Below are 23,079 nucleotides of genomic sequence, written 5' to 3' on the forward strand. Positions count from 1 at the left end.
ACAACAAGGAGTCCAGTGGTACCATAAAGACTAAGGGATTTATTTGGGCATAAGCTCTTGTGGGTAAAAAACCTCACTTCTTCAAATGCATGGAGTGAAAATTACAGATGCAGGCATTATATAATGACACATGAAGAGAAGGGAGTGGAGAACCGGTTCTGACAGGGCCAATTCGATCACGGTGGATGTAGTCCACTCCCAATAACAGATGAGGAGGTGTCAATTCCAAGAGAGGCAAAGCTGCTTTTGTAATGAGCCAGCCGGTCCCAGTCCCTATTCAAGCCCAAATCAATGGTGCTAAATTTGCCAATCTTCAACATCCTTTAACTTTAAAGGCTTGACAGTCCATAGCATCCTGCTGGATCGGGACCTGTAACCCTTTACTTACAAAAAGAATTTCTGAGACTTCTGTTGACAGTGGCCACTGTGATATCACTCGTATAGAAAAGTTTATTGTCAGTGCCACAAAGCATATAAACCAATTTCATGCCTTTAATACTACTTGAACAATCTGAAGACCAACTACTTTAGTGTTTAAAATCTAAATAAAATGTTTGATTTTTAAATACTGAAGCTCTCCGTAGAACAGTTCTATCATTGTTAGAGCAGCAGCAAAAATTGTTTGAAACCTTTTAAACTGCGTTTCCATGAAATTATCATGGAGGATGTCAACTTCTCAGCAAGGAAGCTCAAAACTGAATTCTTAATCACAAGCACAAACTATGTTCAAAAATACAATATAGTTTACCAGAATTTTGAATTTCTGCTTATTTGAATATTTAAAAAAGAATTAAAAAGATAACCAATAATATTTATTACAGAGATCAAATTTCATAATTTTTATCCTCCCAAAACCGCTCCATTATAAGTAATATCACAATATTACAGCTAAGCATAGGTAAATATGCCTATATACAGAATCAGCGACAAAGCTGAGAACAGAAATCTGGAATCCTTGACTTCCAAGACTGTGCTCAACCCACATCTTAAAATTTTTTTAAATAAAGATACCAAAGATTCTCTTCTAATAAGTCATGTTTCTTCCTTTCTCAACTTTCACAACTGCCAGTTTGAACATAAGGGACATAATTTTATTACCTTAACTAGGTTGAATCAGGTAAATTTGGTATTTATCCCTTTGTTTTATACAGTAAACACTTTCCACAGAAAGCCAGAGCATAAACCATAGCCACACCATAAATATCCTCTCCTTCTGCTCAATAGATAATAAAACTTTTCCATTTTCTAAAAGACATACTTTAGGAATTATTTTGGGGCAGTTCTCTGGCCTGTGTTATACAGGAGATTAGACTAGATGATCACAGTGGTCCCTTCTGGCCTTGTAATCTAGGAATCTCTATTGCCTGCCATTTCCTATAACTTTTTAAAGAAAAGTCTTTAATTCTGCTTCTCCAAAATAGGAATATGCTGTAAACTCTATAGGACAGAGAGTTAGAGTGAAATCGTGGCCCCACTGAAGTCAGTGGCAAAGGTCCCAATGACTTTAATGGAGCCAGAATTTCACCCTTAAGAATTCTATCATGATTGCAATGATTTCCACCCCACCATCAACCTCAGCCTGGACCAGTCCACACAAGAGACCCACTTCCTGGACACTACTGTGCAAATAAGCAATGGTCAAATAAACACCACCCTACACCAGAAATAGGGTGACCAGATGTCCTGATTTCATAGAGGCAGTCCTGATTTTTGGGTCTTTTTCTTATATAGGCTCCTATTACCAACCATCCCCGTCTCGATTTTTCATGTTTGCTGTCTAGTCACCCTAACCAGAAACCTACTCACCACTGTACTTACCTACATGTCTCCAGCTTTCATTCAGACCAAATCACATGATCTATTGTCTACAGCCAAGACCAAAGGTACCACCACATTTGCTCCCATCTCTCAGACAGAGACAAACACCTACAGGATCTCTATCAAGCTTTCTTAAAACTACAATACCGCCCTGTTGAAGTGAAGAAACAGATTGACAGAGCCAGAAGAGTACCCAGAAGTCACCTACTACAGGACAGGCCCAATAAAGTAACAGAACGCCATTAGCCATGACCTACAGCCCCCAACTAAAACCTCTCCAGCACATCATCAAGGATCTACAACCTATCCTGAAGGATGATACCTCACTCTTTGGGAGACAGGCCAGTCGTCTCTTATAGACAGACCCCCAATCTAAAGCAAATACTCACCAGCAACTACACACCACACAACAGAAACACTGACTCAGGAACCAATTCCTGCAACAAACCGTGTGCCCAACTCTGTCTGCATATCTATTCAAGGGACACTATCATAGGTCAAACCACATCAGCCATCAGGGGCTGATTTACCTGCACATTTACCAATGTGATATATGCCATCATGTGCCAGCAATGCCCCTCTGCCACGTACATTGGACAAACTGGACAGTCTCTACACAAATAAATAAATGGACACAAATCAGACATCAAGAATTGTAACATTCAAAAACCAGTAGGAGAGCACTTCAATCTCCCTGGACACTCAGTAACAGACTTAAAAGTGGCAATTCTTCACCAAAAAACTTCAAAAACAGACATCAACAAGGAACTGCAGAACTGGAATTAATTTGCAAACTAGACACCATCAAATTAGGACTGAATAAAGATTGGGAGTGGCTGGGCCACTACAAAACATAATTTTCCCTTTTGATATTCACCCTTTCTTGTCAACTGTTGGAAATGGACCACATTCACCCTAACTGAATTGACCTCATTAGCACTGACCCACCACTCATTAAGGCAACTCCCATCTTTTCATATGCTGTATATTTATACCTGCCTACTGTATTTTCCACTCCATGCATCTGATGAAGTGGTTTATAGCCCATGAAAGCGTATGCTCAATTACATTTATTAGTCTCTAAGGCGCCACAAGGACTCCTTGTTTTTGCTGATACAGACTAACACAGCTACCCCTCTGAAACCCTTAAGTTTGGTCTATACCTAAAAGTTAGGTTGACATAGCTACTTACACAAGGCTGTGAAAAATTCTGCACCCTGAATTCTGTAATTAGGTTGAAATAACCCTTGGAGTAGATATAGCTAGGCTGACAGAAGGATTTTTCCATCAACCTACGGCCTCTTGGAGAGGTATAATATCTAAATCAACAGAAGAGCTCTTTCCATCAACGTAGGAAGTTTCTAGACTATGTCGCTACCACAACACAATTGCAGTGTTGTAGCTTTGCTGCTGTAGTGTAAACATACTCTTAGCTATTTTATTTATGTCCACAAAGTACCATGTACTCCGATGATGCAACGTAGATAATAACTTAAGAGAACACTTGTCCTTTACCTAAAACTGAGTTATTTGTAATCTAAAGTTTTAAGCAAGCCATATTCAACAAGACCTATTCTCCCATTGCAGGACATGAGTAACTCCATTTGAACTCAGTGGGAATTCTCTGTATCCCCAGGGCTGGATAATAGTATCCAGTGTGTACAGGTTGAGTTATTGAATAGCCTGCAGCACTCTGCGGAGATGAAAGCAGTGAGGCTTGGTTCTCATGCACGGAGAACTCTGCACCAGCTGCGGAAAGCAATAGCATTTGGCCTTTCAGAAGAAAGGAAAACTTCATGTTTCCTGCTGATCATGTAACCATTGCAGAACCTTGTTGATTCAAAGAAAGCTTTCATTTCAGTCTGTGGGTAACCATTTTTATGAAGAAGCCAACAAGGAAATGTGAAAGGCTACCTTTGCTATTCCATCCTCCTTCCACCCCTTTCCCAAAACTTGTTTAAGATACAGTACAGTAACCCAAGAGACAGAACAGTTTTATTATCTAATTGAGCAAAAGCAGTGGAGGTTTATTGTGTCACTATGGTTTGTAGTCTGTCTTTGTGTGCAAGATTTTACTGTATACAACAAAGGGAAAAATACCAAATTTACCTGATTCAACCTAGTTAAGGTAATAAAATTATGCCCTTATATTCAAACTGGCAGTTGTGAAAGTAGAGACTCTAACCTAGGAAACAGTGACTCTGAAAAAGAATTGGAGCTCATGGTGGATAATCAGCTGACCATGAGTTCCCAGTGTGATGCATAAACGAAGTAGGAGTAAACAGGTTATTTTACCTCTGTTTTGGCACTGATGCAACCACTGCTGGAATACTGTGTCCAGTTCTGGTGTCCACAATTTAAGGATGTTGATAAATTGGAGAGGGTCCAGAAAAGAGCCACAAAAATGAATAATATAGCAACAGTAATAGTATAGTTATAGACTCACAGATATCAATCTATTTAGCTTAACAAATATAGGTTAAATGAGTGACTTGATTACAGTCTGTAAGTGTCTTCATGGGGAGCAAATATTTAATGATGGGCTCCTCAGCCTAGCAAGGAAAGATATAATATGATTCAATGGCTGGATGTTAAAGCTAGACAAATTTACCAAGGCTTGTAGCGGATTCTCCAGCACAGTCAATTTTGAACTCAAAATTGGATATTTTTAGAATATAAGAACAGCCATACTGGGTCAGATCAAAAGTTAATCTAGCCCAGTATCCTGTCTTCTGATAGTGGCCAATGCCAGGTGCCCCAGAGGTAATGAACAGAACAGGGAATCATCAAGTGATCCATCCCGTCGCCCATTCCCAGCTTCTGACAGAGGCTATGGATACAGAGGGGGAAGGGATAGCTCAGTGGTTTGAGCATTGACCTGTTAAACCTAGGGTTGTGAGTTCAGTCCTTGAGGGGGTCATTTGGGGATTGGTCCTGCTTTGAGCCGGGGGTTGTACTAGATGATCTTTTGAGGTCCCATCCAACCCTAATAATCTATGATTCTATGATACCATCCTGGCTAATAGCCATTGATGGACCTATCCTCCATGAATTTATCTAGTTCTTTTTTGAACTCTGTTATAATCTTGGCCTTCACGACATCCTCTGGCAAGGAGTTCCACAAGTTGACTGTGCGTTGAGTGAAAAATACTTCCTTTTGTTTGTTTTAAACCTACTGTCTATTAATTTCATTTGGTGACCCCTAGTTTTTGGGTTATAAGAAGGAGTAAATAACACTTCCTTGTTTACTCTCTGCACATCAGTAATTTTATAGACCTCTATCATATCCCCCCACTTAGTCACCTCTTTTCCAAGCTGAAAAATCCCAGTCTTATTAATCTCTCCTCATGTGGAAGCCGTTCCATACCCCTAATCATTTTTGTTGCCCTTTTCTGAATCTTTTCCAATTTCAGTATCTTTTCTAAGATGGGGCAACCACATCTGCATATAGTATTCAAGATGTGGGCGTACCATGGATTTATATAGAGGTAATATGATATTTTCTGTCTTCTTAACTACCCCTTTCTTAATGACTCCCAACATTCTGTTCGCTTTTTTGACTGCCACTGCACACTGAGTGGATGTTTTCAGAGAACTATCCACAATAACTCCAAGATCTCTTTCTTGAGTGATAACCGCTAATTTAGACCCCATTATTTTATATGTATAGCTGGGATTATGTTTTCCAATGTGCATTACTTCGCTTTTATCAACATTGAATTTCATCTGCCATTTTGTTGCCCAGTCACCCAGTTTTGACAGATCTTTTTGTAGCTCTTTGCAGTCTGCTTTGGTCTTAACTATCTTGAGTAGTTTTGCATTATCTGCAAATTTTGCCACCACGCTGTTTACCCCTTTTTCTAGATCATTTATTAATATGTTGAATAGGACTGGTCCCAGTACAGACCCCGGGGGGGACATCACTATTTACCTCTCTCCATTCTGCTTGGGGTTTTTTTGTTTGTTTGTTTGTTTTTGAAAGAGAAAATAATACTTATTGTTTTACCAACCTGTTACAGTAAGTATAGTATAGTTTTACAGAGTGTTCAGAACAGATGGAAGAGCAGTTAAAAAATATCTGTTTAATCATTACTTCACTCCTTTCTCACGACCCACCTCTAGACGAATAATGAAGTCGGAATTTCCTTAAAGAATTTCCCTCTCTGCAGAGTCTAGGTTTTTGCATTAATGCACAACAAAGACATGGCAAGATTTTGTACATTTTTTAGACTGTTTTATGTCATCTAAAACTGAAAATATATAGCAATTTATTATACTATCACATAACGAGAATTTCTATGGTTTCTCTGTGATGCTATACACTTTCAAAAATGGACTACCAGAAACCATCTATGGTGTTTTTTTTCCAAAATGGATGCATTTTTCCCCATAATGGTTCCTGTCACCCAAGCTTATTTTCAGCCCCTAGCAACTGTTTTTAATCTAGTATGACTCACTGGCCTCTTTCTTCACTTACTGCTTGGCATAACAAGTAACAATCTTTTCATAAAATAAAAAAATTCATGACTACCAAAAGGGCATTACAAGGACAAAGGGCAATAAAACATGTATTTGAAGCACTCCAAAAGAAGGACGTCTATTTTCGTGCAGAAATATAGCAAGTCTCCCACCAGCTATCTTTAGGGTTATGTAAACTCTATACATGATCCCACTTGCATTGTATTAAATGACTTAAAATAAAAGGTAAAAATTATTCAAAAAAAAGCAAAATTATAGAGAAAAACAAACGCAAACATTCAGTTTAATCCCTATTAACTTTTGGTTTCAAGAATTAAAAAAATTATGTAAAGATGTAAAAATGGTACGTGCATACATCACTACTGTAGTTTCTTCTGTATTTAAGATACTCAGTAAAAATATAGAATATTAAAATCCTAACTGTAGATGCGTTAGTTTAGCAGGGTTTTTGAACCTGCATCACTGACACTTCAGGGACTTTCAGAAAATAATGCTAAGACAATAACTCAGACCTGATTTATTTATATAATACTAAGGAAGAGAAACTTGCAATAGTTAAAGCTATTCAATATATAGCAGGTACTGAAATTCCATGATGATCCACCCCTTCCGAAGGCTTTTTGTTAACCACATTTATTCTTACCTGACACTGGACTTCAGTCTCCACTGAGCACCTCCACAAAAGGATTAATTTGATTAATTAATAAGGAATTTGCTTCTTAAATCCTGAATGCAATCCATAGTCGTCTTCCTTTGGTTTGCTGTTAACATAAGGCTGCGTTCACACCACCCTGCTACTTGTTCTTAAAGCCTGCATCTATCTTGCCCTCACAAGAAAAGCTTCTGCACCACTGCAGAGAACAAAGATATTCTTAGAGCGATAGCTACAATGGGAGTCCTTAGGCAATACCAGCAATACCTATCTGCTGACATACATCTATTTAAGAGTTCAATTGGCTAGTTAATGCTTCTTCCAAGTGCTGTTCAGACATAAAGCTTTATCTCTGTTCAAAAATGGCAGACACAAAAGATTCAGTGGCATATAAAGCAGTTTCCAAGACTGATTGTCAATGCCAGATTTCAAGGAAGCTGGTAGAGGAATGCAAAGATTCTTTTCTGTATTACAGTACATGCTTCTTGGCTCTGGTAGAACAGCTGCTAACCACTCTACCTCCCAGTTTCTATGCCTCACATTAGCTGTATGTAGTCACCAAAAAAGGGAAGGGAGTTAACTGTACATTCCTGCTGGAAAGCCCAAGTAGCATAAAATCAAAACAGATTACCACTTGATAAAAGTTAGAATTAAATAAAGCTTTTAAATGGGTAGAGTCACCTAAAATACGCTATGTTTAATACAGATACTTTATATGGAGGGTTTGGAAAAACCCATTGTTTCTTGTTGGAAGGAGAATGAAATCTCAGCCTAAACTTCTCAATCACACCACATTCACAATACCACATTCGCAATACAAGTTTACCTCTCAGCTTGTCCATTACAAAATAACTGATTACTCCCCCCAAATGCAGTAACTTGCAACATCACAAACCCATACTGTTTAGTAAGTCCTTCATGAATCAACTCACCCTTCTATATAAATTACTGTTCTGACAGGCTACTTTTCAGAAACTGAGGAAAGGAAACTTGATACGACAAACAACTACGATCTTAAAAACAAACAAACGTGACGTCACATATGAGAGGCTAGGAACTTGATCGAAATTAAATCATATGCTCATCATATTTTGAAATATTGATATTTATTATATATATAAAAAAAACACCACACCCCTACATCCAGAGAACACTAAGGTTGCAAAGTCAAGCACTACAAAGTTAGAAAATCCCAGAATTAGAGTTGCCTGTACAACCTTCATTCTGTCCCCTTGTACGTACGTATTTTGACAGAATCTTTAATTACTTGATCACATGCTATTTCTTCCACAGGATCCCAGCCTCATTCATTTTCTTTCTACTGGGTGTGGCAGATACCCAGTATTATACAGACTGCACTACAAGTATATAGCTAAGCAGTGTTTATTATAACAGAGGTAAGAGACAATCAACATTGCAAAATCAAAATGTGACAGTGATTTAAATTACAAAAGGATCTATTAAAGAAGAGGCTTAAATTAATTTATAAAGAACTGGAGAGAAGCTAACAATTTGAAATGTATACATTCACTCACCAATCTATTGTCCACTCCGGCCCACAGCATAACCATAAATCTCACTCCAGGTAGACACTAGGAGCATTAACAGAGGGGATGCAAATAGTTATAAATAATAGGCTATGGGTTAATAAAAAGCCTTGATGAAGGATGACACTCCCAGTAATACGCCTATGGTGTACACTGAATGCCTATAAAAACCCTAAAAGACACAGGTAGACATTCTGCATAAAATAGTAACTTTATTTTAGTTATCCCAGATGCACAGTTTTGTGGTGCACTGTGCTTAGATATCAAAATAAAACTATGAATCAGAGGTCTGGACATATCACAAAACATTTTTTAAAATCTCCTTTTTCTTTTGTTCTACATTTTATGCTGTGAGATGAAGAGACTGTAGGTCTGGGTGATGATGTCTGCCATAGTCCTGAGATATGAGATCTGGCCAGAGTGGTAGGGGAATTGGGTTGGCCACTGACAGGTCGAACAACATGGCGTACCAGTGCTGCTTCAGCCACGCTGGGACGATCATCATCAGGTGGGCCCTGTCTCTGCAAAGCTTGAGCAGGACCCTGTGGACCAGCGGGAACAGTGGAAAGGCGTAGAGTAGATGGTTTGTCCAAGGTATCAGGAATGCGTCTGAGAGGGAGCCCAGGGAGCAAACCTGGAAGGAGCAGAACACATGACACTTCCAATTCTCGCGAGAGGCGAAGAGGTCTATGTGGGGAAACCTCCACTTCTGGAAAACAAAATGGATGACGGCCGGACGAATCGACCACTCGTGAGCTAGGAAGGATCTGCTGAGGTGATCTGCCAGGATGTTCTGAACTCCTGGGAGAAAGGATGCTACCAGATCGATTGAGTGGGCTATGCAAAACTCCCAGAGCTGAATGGCTTCCTGACAAAGAAGGGAGGAGCGTGCTCCACCCTGACTGTTTATATAAAACATACCTGTTGTGTTGTCCGTGAACACTGAGACACAATGGCTCTGGAGATGCTGACGAAATACCTGGCACGCTAGACGAACCACCCTCAGTTTCTGCACATTGATATGTAAGGCTAGTTCTTGAGCCGACTGGAGGCCTTGAGTATGGAGACCCTCAAGGTGCGCACCCCAACCCAGAGATGACACATCCGTGGTTAGGGCCATCGAAGGTTGCGGTGAGTGGAATGGCATCCCTGCACAGACCATGGTGGGGGTCAGCCACCAAGTTAGGGAGCCTAAAATGTTCTGGGGACAGTGAATATCACGTCTAGGCTGTCTCGACCCAGTTGGTATACTGATGCGAGCCAGGTTTGAAGCGGACGGAGGCATAGCCTGGTGTGTTTGGTCACGAAGGTGCAGGTGGCCATGTGGCCTAGGAGGCTGAGACAAGTGCGAGCCAACATTGTCGAGAAGGATTGGAGGCCTTGAATAATTGATGCCATTGCCTGAAAACAAGGCTGCGGTAGGCAGGCTCTGGCCAGACTGGAATCCAGGATTGCTCCAATGAAGTGTATTCTCTGCCTGGGTACCAGAGTAGACTTCTCGATGTTGATCATCAGGTCTAGTTACCTGAAGAGGTCTTTCACGATGCATATATGACGTCTCACTTGCGTCTCTGAGGTCCCTTGAATGAGCCAATCATCGAGATACGAGCAGACGTGCACATGACGACGACGGAGGGAGGCGGCGACTACGGCCATGCATTTTGTGAATACTTGCGGAGCCGTAGAAAGGCTGAATGGAAGGACCGTGAATTGAAATGTTGATGGTTGACCACAAAACGGAGGTACCGTCTGTGTGGTGGGTAAATTGCGTTGTGGAAATACGCGTCCTTCATATCGAGGGCGGCATACCAGTCTCCAGGATCCAATGACGGGATAATGGTCCCCAGGGATACCATGCGGAACTTCAACTTTATTATGAACTTGTTGAGTCCTTGCAGGTCTAGGATCGGTCTTAGACCCCCTTTGCCTTGAGGGGCAAGGGATTTATTCCCGCTACTTCTTAATCCCCAAGTCTTTCAGTACCTCCTCTATAGCTACAATGGTTAGGAGCGTCTGTACCTCTTGTAAGAGGAATTGCTCGTGAGAGGGGTCCCTGAAGAGAGACGAGGAGTGGGAGTGGGAAGGAGGGGGCAAAACAAACTGAAGGTGGTATCCCAATTCCACCGTGTGCAGGACCCAACGATCCGATGTTAGCAGGGACCATGCAGGGAGGAAATAGGAGAAGCAGTTGTAGAAGGGTGGAGAAGGATCCAGGGAAACAACTGGTGCGCCGTCCTCGGGCGTCCCTTCAAAAATTCTGTTTGGGCCCCGCCCGTGGTTTAGGGGGCCCTGATTTTGACCCCCTTGGGGCCCAAACTGCTTCTGCGATTCCCCCAGCCACGTCTTCTGCTGAAGTCCTGTCGTGGCCTAGGTAGGGGGTAAGTGTGGTGAGGCTGAGGGCGGAAGGACCTGCGCTGGGTCACCGGGGTGTGCATCCCCAGCGAGCGCATAATTATTCTGTTGTCCTTTAGACTTTGCAGCCTAAGGTCAGTCTTTTCAGAAAATAGCCCCTGGCCTTCAAAGGGCAAGTCTTGTATAGTTTGCTGTCATTCAGGTGGAAGGCCTGACACCTGAAGCTAGGATATTCACTCATTGTCACTCTTGAAGCCAGAGTCCTGGCTGCAGAGTCGGCTGCATCCAATGAAGCTTGGAGGGAGGTTCTCGCTACCTTCTTTCCCTCTTCCAATAGGGCTGCAAATTCCGGGTGGGAGTCTTGGGGAACCAGTTCCCTAAATTTCCCCACGGACCCGCAGGTATTGTAGTTGTAGCGACTGAGTAAAGCTTGCTGGTTTGCCACCCTAAGCTGGAGGCCCCCAGCAGAGTATATTTTGCGGCCCAACAAGTCCATGCACCTAGCCTCTTTGGACTTGGGAGCTGGAGCTTGCTGGCCACGGCATTCCTTCTCGTTGACCGATTGCACTACTAGGGAGCAAGGAGGAGGGTGCACGTACAGATAGTCATACCCTTTAGAGGGCATCTGGCTGTGGAGGGAATATAGACTGAGGATTGCCAGATGGTATCAGTGTGCGCCTGTATAGTACAAATAAAAGGCAGGGCCACTCTTGTAGCGGTGTCTGCCAATAAGATGTCCACCATTGGATCCTCTATTTCAGGGACCTCCTCCACCTCTAGATTCATATTCTGAGCCACCCGTCTCAGAAGGTCCTGATGAGCCCTCAGGTCAATTGGGGGAGGGCCAGAGGAGGATGTCCCCGCCACCGCCTCATCTGGTGAGGAGGAAGAGGAGAGGCCAGGGACAAGAGGGTCCTGTGGGGGCTCCTGTTCTTGAGGGGCAGCATCAGGCTCAGGTAGGACCAGAGTGTCTGCAGGTGGAACCAAAGCCTTATCCGTACCGATGGGGGGGGGGGGGACGGGGGCGGCTTATGGTTGTCTCTGGCACCCAGTGTTCCAATGGGGCATCTGGGGGAGCACCTTGGACTTGGTGGTACGCCCAGGGTGTCCAGAAAGAGCACTGATGGGGGCCTTGCTCGTGGCCTTGGCTCTCCGGGAACACATGGCTAGGCACGTCCGAGTCACGGTCCTGGGCATAGGAAGCACTACCAGCATAAGATGACACCGAAGTGTGTCTCGACGGCCAAGGGGGTGCTGGGAGACCTTGAGAAGGAGCCACGTCTTGGGTTGTAGATTGTTCAGCGCTTGGTGCCGAGGGTGCTGGACTAAGAGCTGCCTCCATCAGGAGCTCCTTGAGATGAAAGTCCCGCTCCTTCTTCATCCTCAGCTTAAAGCCCTTACAAATGTGGCACTTATCGGGAAGGTGGGATTCCCCGAGGCACTTAAGGCAGGAGTCGTGGGGATCCCCCGTTGGCATCGGCTTTTGGCACGCCGAGAACGGTTTGAATCCCAGTGACCCGGGCATAGGCTCCGGTACCGGGGTGGAGGGAAGGGGCTAATCCCTGACCCCCCCTGCAACTATATACACTAACTATATATACAAAACAGCTAAAATTAACTATAACTTTAAAAACTCAAACTATACACACAACTATCAATAAAGAACTACGAGTAAGCTAGGGAAGTGGAGATCAGTTAAGCCGCACTCCACTGTTCCAACGACCGTCACGGGCAGTAAGAAGGAACTGAGGTGCCATTGGGTCGACAGGGGTTTATATCCGGTGCCATAGTAGCACTGCTCCAGGGGGTGACCCAGCTGACCCACCAAGTGTTGCTAGGGTAAAAATCTTCCGATGATCGTGCACATGGCACGCACACACCTAACTGGAATAGATATGAGCAAGCACTCGAAGAAGAACCTGTCTTACTGTGCCCAGGTCTACACTAGCGGGGGGGCTCGACCTAAGATATGCAACTTCAGCTACCCAAATAGCATAGCTGAAGTCAGCATATCTTAGGTCAACTTACCTGGCCATGAGAACGGCGGCGAGTTGACCGCTGCTGCTCCCCCATCGACTCCACTTCCACCTCTTGCAAGCTGGAGTTCTGGAGTCGATCGGGAGCGCAATCAGGAATCTATTTTATCGCGTCTACACTAGATGCGATAAATCGACCCCTGATAGATGGAGACCTGCCCTCTGAAAAGGACACCTATATGTTGCTGTTAAAATAAATAAACCTCCTTTTATCTAAAACAACGTACACGTAACTTCGAAATTCTTACCTTCCAATCTTTTTGTGTGTTCTTTTCTGCTAATCACCTTTCTTGCTTCATTTTCACATATTAGCAATTTATATAAAACTATGTTTGTAGTCACTCTATTTTACAAATGTATTTTCTCTTAAAAATAAGCTGTTAGCTCTCACAGGAGAATACACTGGAAATAGTCAGCTCAAAGATCAATTGCAAAGATATCTCCAAAAGATGTTCTCCCACCAACACTGGATTACTGTGAATGAGTGTGAAAACGGGCCTAATGAATCACTAAGGGGGGTGTCTCTCTCACACACACACACCCCTAAGCATATATTTTAAAAAGATTCATGTGGAAATACACATTAGGGACTAGATTTATGGGGAACAATGCACGCATCCCCATCTTGCATGGCAGAAATATAAAACAAGTGCAGATTTTTTTGCAGATTTAACTCAAAACAACTTTCCATTGGTAACTGAAGCACTGAATTCTGATTTCTATAAAGCTAAGGATGTCAATACCATGTTCCAGGAAACTCTTGCTCCAGTTTATTCCATGGTCATGATTCCTAAAGATAGAAACACCTGAGTCATATTTCACAGATTTAATCTATTTGCAGCCTCACAGCCAAAGCTGACAACACACTCTCCGAGATCTTCTCAATAAATGGTGCCACTTCATAGAGATGGAATTGAAGAGTCTTCACTGTGATAACCACTGACACAACAAAGGAATTCTAACACATAAGCAAACATTTCTCAAGTCACCCGAAGGTCAGCCAAGCTCAACTCAACTGCACTATACAAACTGAACTTTTTTTTAAAAAATGGGGTGATGCATATGGTTGCCAACTCTCCAAGATTGTCTTGAAGTCTCCAGAAATTTAAATATTAATCTTTTAAGATTATGCCATGTTATAAAACCTCCAGGAATATGTCCATCCAAAATTGGAAACCCTAGTGATACACCATACACCAGTACGAAGGAATCAGCTGAGTCATATTTCACAACAGGACTCCACTGGCCATCACATACAGTCCCCTGCTAAAACCCCTCCAAAGCATCATCAGGGATCTACAACCCATCCTGGACAATGATCCCTCACTTTCACAGGCCTTGGGTGGCTAGGTCCAAGTCCCTTGCCCACAGGAACAGCCTGCCAACCTGAAACATAGTCTCCTCAGATACACAATACGCACACCGCACCATAGTAACTGTAGCTCAGGAACCAACCATGCAACAAACCTTGATGCCAACATCCTGCCCACAATATCTAACAACACAAGGACACCATCACAGGACCTAACAGATCAGCCACACCATCACCGATTCATTCACCTGCACATCCACCAATGTAATATACACCATCAATATGCCAGCATTGCCCTCTGCTATGTCGTCGGCCAAACTGAAGAGTCTCTACGAAAGAAGAAGGATAAATGGACCATCAGATATTAGATAGGCAATATATAAAAACTGTAGGAGAACACTTCAACTCCCTGGCCACACTATATGCAGACCTTAAGGTAGCCATCCTGCAGCAAAAAACTTCAGGACCAGACTTGAAAGAGAAAAAACTTATAATTCTGTCAAGATTTCCTCGGGCTGACTCAGTTCATCTGCAAATTTGCACACCATCCGCTCAGGATTAAACAAGACTGTGAATGGCTTGCAACTACAAAAACCAGTTTCTCCTCCCTTGGTTTTCACACCTCAACTGCTAGAACAGGGCCTCATCCTCCCTGATTGAACTAACCTCGTTATCTCTAGCTTGCTTGCATATATATACCTGCCCCTGGAAATTTCCACTACATGGATCCAACGAAGTGGGTATTCACCCACGAAAGACCATGCTCCAAAACGTCTGTTAGTTTATAAGGTGCCACAGAATTCTTTGCTGCTTTTACAGATCCAGACTAACACAGCTACCTCTCTGATAGTTGTGTGAATACATACTGTGTTTTAAATCACTGAATCAGTGTTCTGTGTGTTGCAAACAATACTCCTTCTGTAAAATGTTGCATTTAAACTTCACAGAGATGACCTTGGGAACCCAGCCTCCCACTTTGTTATCGGCAGCTGAACGGCTGTGCAGAATTAGAAGGCAGCCACAAAGAAGAATGACTTTCTGCGTGATGTTATCTTGCACTCCACAGCTGAGAAACAAGAATTGAAGGACAGCAAGAAGAGGGACTGAAAGGAGAATGCAGCACGCCAGAATAAAGCCACGGAACGGCTCAAACATTATGGAGCACCAAGCAGAGATGCTCCAGGCGATACTAGCACCGCAATCCGAGCAGCTCTACACCCCCCATCCTTGCAGCCGTTGTCACAAAACTCTTTCCCATGCTCCCCTCAGACACCGCCAACACACACTTACCAACCTCCTGGCTCCAGTCTATACCCACAGCATTTCACTCCTCCCACATCCAAGTCCAGCACTGCGGACTCCCACTACCCACTGCACTCAACACCCATCCCTCTGCAGTTTGGCCATGCTCAAGTACAGCACCCGCTGCACTATACTCCAAAGGAGAAGGGTTGGATATGATCCCTGGACATACACAAATCTTTAGCCGTCCCGGGACCCCACCTCCTCCTGGGACTTTCCCTTCCCCCATTCCCCTAAGGCCTGGTCTACACTACGAGTTTATTTTGAATTTAGCAGCATTAAACGAAATTAACACTGCACCCGTCCACACAACGAAGCCCTTTATTTCGATATAAAGGGCTCGTAATATCGATATCTGCACTCCTCCGCGACGAGGGGAGTAGCACTGAAATCGGTATTGCCATTTCGAATTAGGGTTAGTGTGGCTGCAATTCGATGGCATTGGCCTCCAGGACCTCTCTCACAGTGCACCATTGTGACTGCTCTGGACAGCAATCTGAACTCAGATACACTGGCCAGGTAGACAGGAAAAGCCCTGCAAACTTTTGAATTTCATTTCCTGTTTGCCCAGCGTGAAGCGCTAATCAGCACATGAGACTATGAAGTCCCAGAATCAAAAAAGAGCTCCAGCATGGACCGTACAGAAGATACTGAAGCTGATCTCTGTATGGGGAGATGAATCTGTTCTATCAGAACTCTGTTCCAACAGACGAAATGCCAAAACATTTGAAAAAATCTCCAAGGCTATGATGGACAGAGGCCACAACAGAGACTCGATACAGTTCTCTGTGAAACTTAAGGAGACAAGCGTACCAGAAAGCCAAAGAATCAAATAGATGCTCACGGAGCGAGGGGTGACTGAGGACTGCAGCTATCCCATAGTTCCCGCACTGTCTGAAAACCATTTGAACTCCTGGCTGAGTTCCCAAAGACTGGTCAAAAACATTGTCGCAGGTGGTTCAGAGTATATGTTGTCACCCCCCCATCCCTCCCTCCATGAAAGCAAAGGGAAAAAAATCCCCTCTCGCCTTTTTTCAATGTCACCGTATGTCTACTGGATGCTGCTGGCAGACGCGGTGCTGCAGCGCTACACAGCAACATCCTCTTCCCTTCCCTTGAGGACGGCAGACGGTACAGCATGACTGATATCCATCATTGTAGTCCTGTGAGTGCTCCTTGCTGGCCTCAGTGAGGTCGGCCGGGGGCACCTGGGCAAAAATGGGAATGACTCCCGGTCATTCCCTTCTTTAAGCTTTGCCTAATGGAGATTCAGTCCTGCCTGGAATATCATAGCACCTGGAGGCTGGTCCCTCCCCTCCCCGCTTGATCTCTGCTTGCAGAGGCATAAGTCAGTGTTGTTTCAAATTCATGCATTCTTAATTATTCATCACACAAATGGGGATAACTGCACAGTAAGATCAGGAGGGGTGGGAAGAGCAAATGCATGGTGGGGGTGTTGCAGGGCGCACCCCCTAGAATGGCATGCAGCTCATCATTTCTGGGGGATTCTGGGCTCTGACCCGGGCAGCACATTGCCTCTCGGTTAGTAGGCTTGCCTGATATTCTCTAGCAGGACTGACTCTCTCGTTTATTTAGACAAAACTTAAAGAAGGAAATGACCTGGGAGTCCATTCCATTTTTGTCCAGGCGTCCCTGGCGACCTCCCGAGGCCAGCCAAGGAGCACCCATGATAAGCAGCAGAGCAGTAAACTATAACTGGGTAACCATCAACTGTCAACCTGCAAAGCAGCAGACGGTACAGTAATGGCTGGTAACCGTCTTTGCTAACTTGCAAAAGGCAAGGGAATGCTGCTGTGTAGCACTGCAGTACCACATCTGTTAGCACCATCCAGTAGACATACGGTGAAGTGAAAAAAAGGCTGAACGGGCTCCATGGTTGCCGTGCCATGGTGTCTGCTGGGCAATCAGGACAAAGGGCGTGAATGATTTGTTTGCCCGTTGCTTTCACGGAGGGAGGACTGAGTGATGACATTTACCCAAAATCACCGACGACACTGTTTTTGCCCCATCAGGCACTGGGATCTCAACCCAGGAATTTCCAATGGGCGAGGGAGACGCGGAATGGTTACTCAGCCTTTTAACTGTTTTCTTCGAGACTGTTTGCTCATATCCATTCCACTAGTGTGTGCGCGCCGCAGGCACGTTCGTCGAGAAACTTTTACCCTGCAACACTCGGTGGCCAGCAGTTGCCCCCTGGAGTGGACCGCTATGGCGCCTGATATATACCCCGGCTGGCCCGACCGCTCCTCAGTTTCCTTCTGCCAGCTATCCGACATGGGGAAGGACGGCGGGTGGTGGAATGGATATGAGCAACACATCTCGAGACCAACAGTTTACAAAGCTGAAGTAACATCTTTTCTTCTTCGAGTGCTTGCTCGTATCCATTCCAGTTAGGTGATTCCCAAAGCTTACCTAGGCAGTTTGGGGTCGGGAGTGAGACGTTGCGGAATCAAGACCGCTGAGCGAAAGTGGCATGTCTCTAGTTGCTGGACCAGTTTGGTTATTGCATAATGGTTCGCAAAGGTGTGGACAGAAGACCAGGTGCCGGCACGGCAGATTTCTGCATCATGGAACATGCGCCAAAGAAAGCAGGCAAGATGAGGCATGAGCTGCGTAGAGTGGGCGTTGAGATGGCCCGGCTGGACTTGACCAACCCATAGCAAGCTCGATACAATGACGTGACCAGGATGCAATGCGGCTGAGAGAGATTGCCCTGCCTCTCATACGTTCCGCTACCTCTAACCAAAAAAGTTGCGGGAAGGACGGAAGGGCTTGTCCGCTCGATGTAGACACGCGAAGAGCCCTCCGGACGTCCAGGGTAAGAGCTGTTGTTCTCGTCTTCGACGCATGCGGCTTTGGAAGAAAACTGGCAGAAAGATGTCCTGGTTCACATGAAAGGCAGACACGACTTATGGGGAGGATGCCGGGTGAGGTCGCACTGTACCTTGTCCTTAGGGAAGACGGTAATATGGAGGGTCCACAGTCAGCGCGCGGAGTTCGCGAGACACGCCTAAGCCGAGTAATGGCACTAGACAAGGCCGTCCGTGAGTGAAGGTACAGCAGCGAACATGTGGCCAAAGGCTCGAAGGGGGCCCCATGAGCCTATTTAGAACAAGGTTTAGGTCCCAGGTAGGGGTAGGGGGCTTGACCTGAGGTATAACCGTTCCAAGCCTTTGAGGAACCTGGAAGACATCGGGTGAGAGAAAAATGGTATTGCCAGCTTCCCCCGGATGGAAGGTAGATATGGCGGCGAGGTGGACTCGCAGCGTAGAGATAGCCAACCCCTGCTCCTTGAGAGACCACAAATAATCCAGGATGGTGGGGATTGATACAGAGCATGGTGAGTGACCATGCTGGGCACACCAGTAGCAGAAGCGCTTCCATTTCGCGAGGTATGTCGACCGCGTGGAGGGCTTCCTGCTACCAAGCAACACCTGTTGCACTGCAGCGGAACAGCTCAGCTCCAACTGGTTTAACCAGCTAGGAACCATGCTGTCAGGTGGAGGGACTGCAGGTCCGGGTGGTGAAGCCTGCCGAAGTCCTGCGTGATCAAGTCCGGCCCAGCGGCAGAGGGATCGGGTCCGACAGGGACAGGTCGAGCAGCCTGGGGTACCAGTGCTGTCTCGGCCAAGCCGGCGCGATCAGGATGAGAGGCGGGCTTTGTCCCTGCGGACCTTGAGCAATACTCGGTGGACGAGGGGAAACGGTGGGAAGGCATAGCAAAGGCGACCTGACCACGGGATCATGAAGGCGTCCGACAGGGAGCCCGGAGAGCGACCTTGTAGGGAACAGAACACCTGGCATTTTCCTGTTTATTTTGGACGCAAACAGGTCGATCTGGGGAAAGCCCCACCTCCGGAAGATTGAATGGAGGACGTCCGGTCGGATGGACCATTCGTGTGTGAGGAAGGACCTGCTCAGGTGATCTGCGAGCGTGTTCCGGACCCCCGGGAGAAAGGAGGCTACCAGGTCTATGGAGTGGGCTACACAGAATTCCCACAAGTGGATCGCTTCCTGACACAGGGGAGATGACCTTGTGCCTCCCTGCTTGTTGATATAATACATGGCCGTCGTGTTGTCCGTGAATACTGCAACACAACGGCCCTGTAGGTGGCTGAGGAACGCTTGGCACGCCAGGCGTACTGCCCTGAGCTCTCGGACGTTGATATGAAGAGTCAGCTCTTGGGGTGACCAAAGGCCTTGGGTGCGCCGGGGCCCCAGGTGTGCGCCCCAGCCCAGCGCAGATGCATCCGTTGTTAGGGACACGGAGGGCTGGGGAGGGTGGAAGGGCAGGCCCGCACACACCAGCGGTGACTCTTTCCACCAGTCAGAGGGAGCTGAGGACTCCCGGTGGGATCGTTAGAATCATGTCTAAGGCGTCCCTGTTCGGTCGGTAGACCGAAGCGAGCCAGGCTTGTAGCGGGGCGCATTCGCAGTCTGGCGTACTTTGCAACGAGGACACATGCGGCCATGTGTCCCAGAAGGGCCAGGCAAGTACGGGCGGAGGTAGTTGGGAAACCTCTGCAGGCTCTGGACCAGGGAGACTATGGCTTGAAACCGGTGCGGGGGCAAGCTGGCTGTCGCAAGGATGGAGTCCAGCACTGCCCCGATGAATTCTATCCTTTGCGTGGGCACCAGTGTGGACTTGTCCAGATTGACGATCAGGCCCAGACTTGCGAATAGCTCTCTTATGGTGTCGACATGGCTGGTGACTTGAGCCTTTGAGGTTCCCCTGATAAGCCAGTCGTCGAGGTAGGGGAACACGTGAATCCGACGACGGCGGAGGGAAGCGGCGACAACCGCCATACATTTCGTGAAGAACCGAGAGGGGCCGACGAAAGTCCAAAGGGAGGACGGTGAACTGGTAATGAACTCGATTCACCACGAAGCGCAGATACCTCCTGTGGGGAGGGTAAATTGCAATATGAAAAAGTATGCGTCCTCATGTCGAGAGCGGCGTACCAATCGCCGGGATCCAGGGAGGGAATGATGGTCCCCAGGCACACCATGTCGGAACTTGAACTTCTTGATGAACCTGTTCAGCTCGCGTAGGTCTAGGATGGGCCGAAGGCCCCCTTTCGCCTGGGGATCAGGAAATAACGGGAATAGAACCCCTTGCCCTTAGCTCCTCTCCGGTACCTCCTCTATGGCTCCGATCGATAGAAGCTTGTGGACCTCCTGCAGGAGGAGTTGCTCGTGAGAGGGGTCCCTGAAGAGGGACGGGGAGGAGGGAATGGGAGGGAACTTCTTGGGAGGGAGGCGGAGAAGAGAATTGGAGACGGTATCTAGCAGTTTTCCACCGTACGCAGGACCCAACGATCCGTAGTTAGCTGGGACCACGCCTGAAGAGGGAGGAGGAACGAGGAAAGGCGGTTGGAAAATTGGAGCGGATCCGGAGAGGGAATGGTACGCTGCTCTCGGCGCACCTTCAAAAATTGGACTTGGGTCCCGATGACTTGGCGGGACCGGCATTGTTGCCCGGCGGAGCCCGACTGCCGTCTGCGGTGCCGTCTGCGGTTGGTACGCCACGACCACGTCTGCGGCCAAAGTCCTGTCGCGGACGAGGTGGGGGGTAGGGGCGCTGGGGTTGAGAGCGGAACGACCGTCTTTGAGTTTGAGGGGTATGCATGCCAAGTGAGCGCATGATAACCCGGTTATCCTTCAGACTCTGTAGTCTGGGATCTGTCTTTTGCGAAAAAAGACCTTGTCCATCAAATGGCAAGTCCTGTATGGTGTGCTGCAACTCAGGCGGTAGGCCGGATACCTGTAACCAGGATATGCGCCGCATGGCTATGCCAGAGGCGACCGTTCTAGCCGCCGAATCTGCCGAGTCCAGCGAGGCTTGCAGTGAGGTTCTCGCAACCCTTTTCCCCTCCTCGAGGAGGGCCGTGAACTCCTGACGGGAGTCTTGTGGGATCAGCTCCGTGAATTTGCCGACCGCCTCCCAGGTGTTGAAGGAGTATCGGCTTAAGAGGGCCTGCTGGTTCGCCACGCGGAGCTGAAGCCCTCCAGCAGAGTAAATCTTTCGGCCCAACAAGTCCATGCGTTTGGCCTCCCTGGACTTTGGCGCGGGGGCTTGTTGGCCGTGGCGCTCTCGCTCGTTGACCGACTGTACCACCAACGAACAAGGGGCGGGGTGCACATACAGGTATTCGTAACCCTTGGAAGGCACCATGTATTTTCTTCCCCCCTCCGCTGTCGGTGGAATGGACGCCGGAGATTGCCGGATGGTGTCGGCTCTGGCTTGGATGGATCTGATGAACGGAAGGGCCACCCTGGTAGGCGTTTCCGCTGAGAGGATGCTGACCACTGAGTCCTCCACCTCAGGGACTTCCTCCACGGGAAGGCTGATATTTTGGGCTACGCGCTGCAAAAGATCCTGGTGTGCCCGCAGATCGATAGGGGGAGGCCCCGACGAGGATGTGCCCGCTACCGCCTCATCTGGGGAAGATGATGATGACAACCCTGGGACGAGCGGGTGCTGGACTGAGGCTTCATCCTGGTGGACCTCCGCCTCCGGAACATCGTGTTGTTCTGGAGCCTGTATAGCACCTGCCTCCGTATCAGCAGGGATGGGTCTACCGAGTGTGGCCTCAGGTGCCCGGTGTTCAGAATGACCCGAGCGTGATGGGCCCGACGGTTCACACTGGGCTTGGTGGTAGGCCCAGGGTGTCCAAAAGGACCACTGCGGTGGCCCCTGGTCCTGATGGGCCTGAGAGTCTGATCCCCCATAGGATGCACTGTCCATGTACGAGGAAGTGGACGTGTGACAGGATGGCCATGGGGGAGCTGAAACAGACTGGACCAGATCCTTGCATCCATAGTAGCTGTCCCTGCGCGGTGCCGGCGAACGGTACCGGGAGCCGTGGCAGTACGGAGAGCGGGACCGGGACCTACGACCAGCGCGGTGCTGGGAGGTCGACCAGTGCCGAACATCGATATGCCTGGATTGGCTACGAGAGGCTCGGCGGTGCCGGGATCTGGAGCAGTGCCGACGGTATGACGGTGACCGGGACCTCGTCCGGTGCCGTGAGTACGACCGGCACGGGGATGGAGAACGGTGCCGGGACTGCGAGCGGCATCGGGATCGCGAGCGGTGCCAGAGCCGGGAACGTTCACGGGATCCCGAACGAGATTGGCGGAGCTCCTTGGTGCCCGGGGACGATGGTCGCACCATGGCAGGCTTGCCTAGCGACTGGATGACCCGCACCGGCGGTGCCAGTGGTTGAGACAGCTCAGGCTCTGTAAGACCAACGAGGTCCCGCGCAGTGGAGAAGGTCTCCGGCGTAGACGGTATGACGAGCTCTACCATAGCGTGGGCCGGGGAGCTGGTCAGCACCGGACTCGACGGCTCCTGAGAGGCTGGAATCGATGGTGCAGGAGCAGGCGGTGCCGCGGCAGTTGGCGGTGCCGGGCAATCCGACCTAGAGCCGCGCTCTAACTGCGGTGTGACTGAAGGTACCGCAGGAGCCTTGTGTTTCTTGCTCCTCGGGGAGAGTGAGCGGCGCCAGCTGGAGGACTGGGCCGGTGACGGGAGGTGCTGAGGAGTCTTCGCTGGTG

General features: G+C 47.3%; 1 protein-coding gene across 20 annotated transcripts in view; it reads right to left on the reverse strand.

Annotated features, from left to right (window-relative positions):
- EIF4G3 (eukaryotic translation initiation factor 4 gamma 3) overlaps nt 1-23,079 on the reverse strand; it is a 499,287-nt gene that overhangs the window by 409,467 nt on the left and 66,741 nt on the right. The gene's annotated exons all lie outside the window — the stretch shown is intronic.

Source organism: Chelonoidis abingdonii, chromosome 23 (genome assembly GCF_003597395.2).
Source record: "Chelonoidis abingdonii isolate Lonesome George chromosome 23, CheloAbing_2.0, whole genome shotgun sequence".
Classification (NCBI taxonomy): domain Eukaryota; kingdom Metazoa; phylum Chordata; order Testudines; family Testudinidae; genus Chelonoidis; species Chelonoidis abingdonii.